The sequence below is a fragment of the Xenopus tropicalis genome, chromosome 9 (genome assembly GCF_000004195.4).
Source record: "Xenopus tropicalis strain Nigerian chromosome 9, UCB_Xtro_10.0, whole genome shotgun sequence".
Lineage (NCBI taxonomy): Eukaryota > Metazoa > Chordata > Amphibia > Anura > Pipidae > Xenopus > Xenopus tropicalis.
This window is the reverse complement of record NC_030685.2, coordinates 5,559,434-5,567,169: the sequence shown is the minus strand read 5'-3', so window position 1 is coordinate 5,567,169 and position 7,736 is coordinate 5,559,434.

Here is a 7,736-nt window from a genome sequence, read left to right as displayed (position 1 = left end):
TGTGTTATTTATTTGGGTTACATTATACAGCCTCTCTTTACCATGACCCCCCCCCTCCTGGCTCCCAGCTCCTATGCATACGGGCAGTCAGAAAAGGAGACATATTGGATAAATGGGAAACCCCTAACCCTGTAGGCAATTATGAATAATATCCGGTGCTGGTTTCCCTTTGGGCTAAACATTAACCCTATCTGTAACAATGGCCCCTTTATTGGAGCTCCCTATAGATCCTCTCAGGTCCCTGTCTGGGTTTCACATGAGGGGTGGGCGTGTCCTAACGGTCCCTGCCAGAAGCACAGTAGGAGGGGGAGAGCCAATCACAGCCCTGCAGTCACACAAGCACAGACAGCTTCAGTTCCCTATCAGGTCAGCCTAGCTGCTGATTGGTTCCTATCCTACAGTGCAGGGTACGGAGGGCCGCCGGCCCCCCAGCTCACCCAGAGAATTCAGCCAGCAGGAAGTGGCACAGATGGGCGGGGCTAGTGGGGTTTGGGGGAATTTCTCAATAAATCAGTCAGAAACACAACTTTAAGCCCAATCCTTCTATATCTAGAGGAGTATAATTCCCTGGTACATTCATCATTTTTATAGGATATGTCTCCTTTAAGGAGAGTTGGTGCCAGGTAAGGGGCTCATCCCCAGGCTCCCAGTTCTCTAGCTCCTCCCCCGCCCCCGGTCCTGCTGGAAGTTTCCCACTAAAAGCTCCTTACCTTTGGATGAGCCCCGGTGAGTATCATACAGACCCCTCATGTGAGTCTCCTTCTCGGTCGGGGGGTCCCAGCTCCCCGGTAAGTGCGGCTCATACGGCTGAGGCAGGTCAGTTCTCAAATCACTTTTTGTACAACTGCCCCCTGATACCCCCGGCCCTCCCTCGTACAGCCATTTAAAGCCTATTGATTCATACACCTCCTCATAGGGGGAGCTCAGGAACCACTCGTCGGACTCCATGTCACCATATAAAGATTTGCTTGTAACGTAGCGGGCCATATGTATCATCTCAAGTGCCCAATTAAAACCATCGGTGTCAGAGTAGTGAGTGGCGATAAGATGCGCCACCCCGGCCCTGCCGGCCCACCTTAACCGGAACCATGGGATCCGCTCATACTCATCAGGGATCTCCCAGCTATTCAGCCTCTTCTTAAACTCCTTGAAACCTTGTTTGTTTAACCCCTTCAGTGCATCCAACAGCCGCTTCTCTCCTGCGCTTGTCTCCATTGGGCGCTGCGACTGCTACTTCCACTAATCATCTGCCCAGGTCCCAAGTCTGTCTCTCTCTCTGTCTCTCTCTCTCTCTCTGTCTCTCTCTCTCTGTCTCTCTCTCTCTGTCTCTCTCTCTCTGTCTGTCTCTCTCTCTCTCTCTCTCTCTCTCTCTCTGTCTCTCTCTCTCTGTCTGTCTCTCTCTCTCTCTCTCTCTGTCTCTCTCTCTCTGTCTGTCTCTCTCTCTCTCTCTCTCTCTCTGTCTCTCTCTCACTCTCTCTCTATCTCTCTCTCTGTCTCTCTCTGTCTGTCTCTCTCTCTCTCTGTCTCTCTCTCTGTCTCTCTCTCTCTCTGTCTCTCTCTCTCTGTGTCTCTCTCTCTCTGTCTGTCTCCCCCTCTATCTGTCTGTCTGTCTCCCTCTCTCTCTCTGTCTCTCTCTGTCTCTCTCTCTCTCTCTGTCTGTCTCTCTCGCTCTGTCTCTCTCTCTCTGTCTCTCTCTTTGTCTCTCTCTCTGTCTCTCTCCCTCTCTATCTGTCTGTCTGTCTGTCTCCCTCTCTCTCTCTCTCTGTCTGTCTCTTTGTCTCTCTCTCTGTCTCTCTCTCTCTCTCTCTCTCCCTCTCTATCTGTCTGTCTGTCTGTCTCCCTCTCTCTCTCTGTCTGTCTGTCTCCCTCTCTCTCTCTCTGTCTCTTTCTCTGTCTCCCTCTCTCTCTCTCTTTCTGTCTCACACACCTTTGTGACCGCTCCCATTCTATCACACCCACTCATCTCACCATGACAGATTTATTGCCCCAGGAACACTCAGCAATACACAGGTAGTGCCATGTTGAGATGCCATGCCCCCAGTATATATTAATCAGTATTGCTGCCTGCTGGGGTGTGGGGCGCAGTACAAAGAGCAGGAGCTGATAAATACTGGTGTCAAGTTACAGATCACTTTGCCTCATTGCACTATTTTATTCCAGTTAGTAACTCAGTAATAGTAGATGAAGTTGAATACAGACTCACTGCCATCAAGTCCAACCCTTTATGTCTATATAAAACTGCCAGTGAGTCCAGAAGAAGGCAAAAAAAACATATACTGTATATACTCGAGTATAAGCCAAGATTTTAAGCATGAAAAATGTGCTGAAAAAGTCACCCTCGGCTTATACTCGAGTATATACGGTAGTACCCCCCTAGGGAAGCGCTTATATAAGGAGCAACAGCACGGCATGTTATGGAAGATATGGAGCTCCTATGGACAGTCTTTACAGCAAGCTGAAGTACAACGTATTAGTTATCTGTTATGGCCATGTTATATAGGTATAAGCAAAGCACAGTGTTTACAATGGTAGTGTTCAAAGTGTATAATAATGTATAATATCGGTATAATATCAGCATCACAAGTAGAAGCTTTGCTGTCAGTTGTGCTGGGCGACATGCTGCATTGCGATCACAGCAGGATGGCAAGTACTTGATACTTTGTCAGGCAAGTTTGGGAAGGCTAAGGAAGCTGCCATACTGTTAAAAAAAAACACCCTAGGCTTATACTCGAGTCAATAAGTTTTTCCAGTTTTCTTAGGTAAAATTAGGTACCTTGGCTTATATTTGGATCGGCTTATACTCGAGTATATACGGTAACCTTTCTTACTCCAAGCTGGCAATCTGAACAGTCCCTGAATCAAATTTGCCCTAAAAGTTCATTTCAATAACCCTGTATTTTCTCCCTTACTCTAAAACATTCCTTGTACCTATCTAATGTATCTGCCAGTACCACTGATTCAGGGGGGGATCCCACAACTTCCCAGCCCCCCTATAACTCCCCTTCCTTTTACCTATCTAATGTATCAGCCAGTACCACTGATTCAGGGGGGATCCCACAACTTCCCAGCCCCCCTATAACTCCCCTTCCTTTTACCTATCTAATGTATCAGCCAGTACCACTGATTCAGGGGGGATCCCACAACTTCCCAGCCCCCCTATAACTCCCCTTCCTTGTACCTATCTAATGTATCTGCCAGTACCACTGATTCAGGGGGGATCCCACAACTTCCCAGCCCCCCCTATAACTCCCCTTCCTTTTACCTATCTAATGTATCAGCCAGTACCACTGATTCAGGGGGGGATCCCACAACTTCCCAGCCCCCCCTATAACTCCCCTTCCTTTTACCTATCTAATGTATCAGCCAGTACCACTGATTCAGGGGGGATCCCACAACTTCCCAGCCCCCCTGTAACTCCCCTTCCTTGTACCTATCTAATGTATCTGCCAGTACCACTGATTCAGGGGGGGGATCCCACAACTTCCCAGCCCCCCTGTAACTCCCCTTCCTTGTACCTATCTAATGTATCTGCCAGTACCACTGATTCAGGGGGGGGGATCCCACAACTTCCCAGCCCCCCTGTAACTCCCCTTCCTTGTACCTATCTAATGTATCAGCCAGTACCACTGATTCAGGGGGGATCCCACAACTTCCCAGCCCCCCCTATAACTCCCCTTCCTTTTACCTATCTAATGTATCTGCCAGTACCACTGATTCAGGGGGGGGATCCCACAGCTTCCCAGCTCCCCCTGGGGGTGGAGCAAGGAGCGGCACACAGAAGAGCGCACAGCCGCAGGTACACGAGGGGTCCAGGGTTGGTGGGGGCAGCGGGAATCAGGCAGCAGAGGCTGCTAGCTGGAGGGACTCGAGTATAAGCCGAGGGTTCATTTTTCAGCACATTTTGGGTGCTGAAAAACTATGCTTATACTTGAGTACATACGGTAACAAAAAACAATGTGAAATGCAATAAAAATCGCTAAAGTCCAAAAAAAATCACTAAAATCCCCAAAAAAATCACTAAAACCCCCAAAAAATCACTAAAATCAATGGATGTTTTTTGTTTACCTAATGAAATCTGCAGTCAGAATCACATTTTGAGCATTCTGGTTTGGGCAAATTAGTTTTCAGACAAAGTCAAGCGAAAAACAACTATGCAGAACTGAAAATGCACTAAAAACACCAAAATAATACACAAAGGATATTGTGCAGTGCGGTTAGCGAATACGCTAATCACAATGGCAGGAAAACAATTTTTTCAGGCAAGAAATAAAACCAATGCTATAAAAAAAAAGAAAAAAAAACAAATCCACACACAGTGTAACTGTGTGTGCAAGCAAGTGTGAGAGCTGTGAGTGTGTGAAACCCCCCAAAATGTATGTGTGTGTGCAATTATCAGTGTGTATTAGTGTAATAAGTGTGTGTGTGACACTTACCTGGGGACAAGCAGGCTGGAGATGGCAGGAGGGACCCAGGAACCACAGGAGACGTCTTCTCTGCAGGATCCGGTGAGTGGGGGCGCAGGAAGGGGAGGGGGGGAGAGCAGGAAGGGGAGGGGGGAGAGCAGGAAATGGAAGGCACGTACAAACTATGTCCTTGCCTTTTCGCGTTGAATAGTGACTGGGGAACAAGTGGGGAGCGAAGAGCGGCTTTAAAATCTGCTTTTGCACTCCCGAGTCCCAAACCCAGAAATACTGCAGAACGTAGAATCTACGTATGTCATTAATATTAAATAATGACATTAATCTGCAAGAACATCTCCTCAGTGCCGGACACTTACCGTTCAGACACACATAGTGGGGCAGATAGACCTCCGATACCAGCCCAGGTGCTGATAATATGGAGATGTTAAAGGAGACATATTGGATAAAGGAAACCCCTAACCCTGTAGGCAATTATGAATAATATCCGGTGCTGGTTTCCCATTGGGCTAAACATTAACCCTATCTGTAACAATGGCCCCTTTATTGGAGCTCCCTATAGATCCTCTCAGGTCCCTGTCTGGGTTTCACATGAGGGGTGGGCGTGTCCTAACGGTCCCTGCCAGAAGCACAGTAGGAGGGGGAGAGCCAATCACAGCCCTGCAGTCACACAAGCACAGACAGGCTTCAGTTCCCTATCAGGTCAGCCTAGCTGCTGATTGGTTTCTATCCTACAGTGCAGGGTACGGAGGGCCACCGGCTCCCCAGCTCATCCAGAGAATTCAGCCAGCAGGAAGTGGAACAGATGGGCGGGGCTAGTGGGGTTTGGGGGAATTTCTCAATAAATCAGTCAGAAACACAACTTTAAGCCCAATCCTTCTATATCTAGAGGAGTATAATTCCCTGGCACTTCCTTGTTTTTAACAGGTTCTGAGCCATTAAGAGTTATTTACTAAACACAGGGCCGAGTGCAATGTGCAAAAATGTACACTGTGTCCTACTGTCAAGCTTTGTGTCAGAAAGTGATAAAAGAGAAAATATTATAGAAATATAAAATGTTACCCCTCCCCCCCCTTATACCATGCAGGTCTGTTCCTCAACTTTCTCCTTGTGTCAGTAGAGTAAAGCTGCCCACACACGGGAAGATTTAGGCTACAGATTGGGCCCATTTAGAGCAAGTTGGGAGCTTATCTGTACATGTGTGTGGCCCCCCAGCTGCCCCTAATCTTTAGCCTTCCTGCACATTGTTACCTTGGTAACACACCCACGCCCTGCCTGTACCTGATTGGGTTGGACACTGGGCTCAGGCTCATACTAGGGGATCCAGGGGATTACGGGCTCTCCTGATATGAAGTGACCCCAGTATGCAGGGTTATCAGTCTGACTGCCCCGACTGGCCATACATGCTCAGATATTCAGGAACCGGAATTGGAATAAATATTAGAAATAAACACTTTGTCCCTGTATTTCTTTCCATTTGCTCTGCTTTAGATCTCTAAATAAAAAAACCTATTTTATTACAATAACATTGCTCGTTCCCCCCACTCAGCCTCCGTTACTCTAAGACACCATTTTGCACTAAATCATTATCAATCAGTTTGTAAGTACTGAATTGTGAAATTTGAAATTTAATATCCTCTTATAATGATTTTTATAAATTTATTTTTATTACAAAATTTAATGTTATGTTTCAGGCTGATTTATTGAGAAATTCCCCCAAACCCCACTAGCCCCGCCCATCTGTGCCACTTCCTGCTGGCTGAATTCTCTGGATGAGCTGGGGAGCCGACGGCCCTCTGTACCCTGCACTGTAGGATAGGAACCAATCAGCAGCTAGGCTGACCTGATAGGGAACTGAAGCCTGTCTGTGCTTGTGTGAGTGCAGGGCTGTGATTGGCTCTCCCCCTCCTACTGTGCTTCTGGCAGGGACCATTAGGACACGCCCACCCCTCATGTGAAACCCAGACAGGGGCCTGAGAGGATCTATAGGGAGCTCCAATAAAGGGGCCATTGTTACAGATAGGGTTAATGTTTAGCCCAAAGGGAAACCAGCACCGGATATTATTCATAATTGCCTACAGGGTTAGGGGTTTTCCCATTTATCTAATCTAAAGTCTCTTTTAATATTTGTATTACCCCTACAGTACAACGTATTTGATTTTCTTCTAACAGGAGCATCAGCCCGGGGAAAAGGGTAAGTGATTACAATCATTGGGGGGCGCCTAATATTTGGCCACAGTGATTTTTCACCTTTCCTTCTCCTTATTGGCAAGGAGGGCAAAATCTGTTTAATCTGCCTGGTGTATCTCAGCATTCATGGAGGATCCCAAAGCGACTCTCTCTCTTCAGGAGATCAGTGGAATGCTGAGGTCTCTTCCCATGAGCCTTTGCTCACACTGGGAACAATGACCTGCAGTTTATGTTAACCCTTTCCATTTGCTGGAGTTGCTTATAGGCCCTGCAGATATCTGAAACGATGTTCCAAGAAATGGTGTCTCTCAGTACAGTTTGAAACATATAAAATGTGGCTTTTATTTTGGGTTTAAACAGGGCTGGTGTTAGAGTTACAGGCAATGTCCTTTACTCCCCTCTGATCAGTTTTTCTGCCAGACCCTGACTTTTTGAGGTTAGTGTAATAAAAAAAAAAATCCTGCATCCCCAACCTTATTATCAGCCACTTCATTTTCATTTCACCGACTGATCTATTGTCCCAGAAGCCCCAATATATTCTCCGCATTGTACTATGGAACGTACCACAGGGGGCAGCACTGAGCCACAGTTCCTATTTGCGGGTTAGGGGATTGGATGCGAGTAACAGCGCGGTAGTTCAATACAATAAGCGGTAACAGCTCTGAGTGAGTGAGTGGGCGGCTCTGAAAAGAGCCTTTGGGTTTATATCGGTTTATGAGCAGATTCAGCCCCCGAAGCCGTAGAGAGTGCGGCCCTGGCGCTTGAGAGCGTACACCACATCCATGGCGGTAACGGTCTTCCTCTTGGCGTGCTCGGTGTAGGTGACGGCGTCCCGGATGACATTCTCCAGGAAAACCTTGAGGACCCCCCGAGTCTCCTCATAGATGAGGCCAGAGATGCGCTTGACTCCCCCTCTCCGTGCCAGGCGGCGGATGGCGGGCTTGGTGATGCCCTGGATGTTATCCCGCAGCACCTTCCTGTGCCGCTTGGCGCCTCCTTTCCCCAAGCCCTTCCCGCCTTTGCCGCGTCCAGACATCGTGTGAGATTTCTCTGCAGAACTGTAACGCAGCCTCCCCGGTCACTTCCTTATATACAGCTGAGAGGGCAACGAAAGAACGTGGGCGGGGC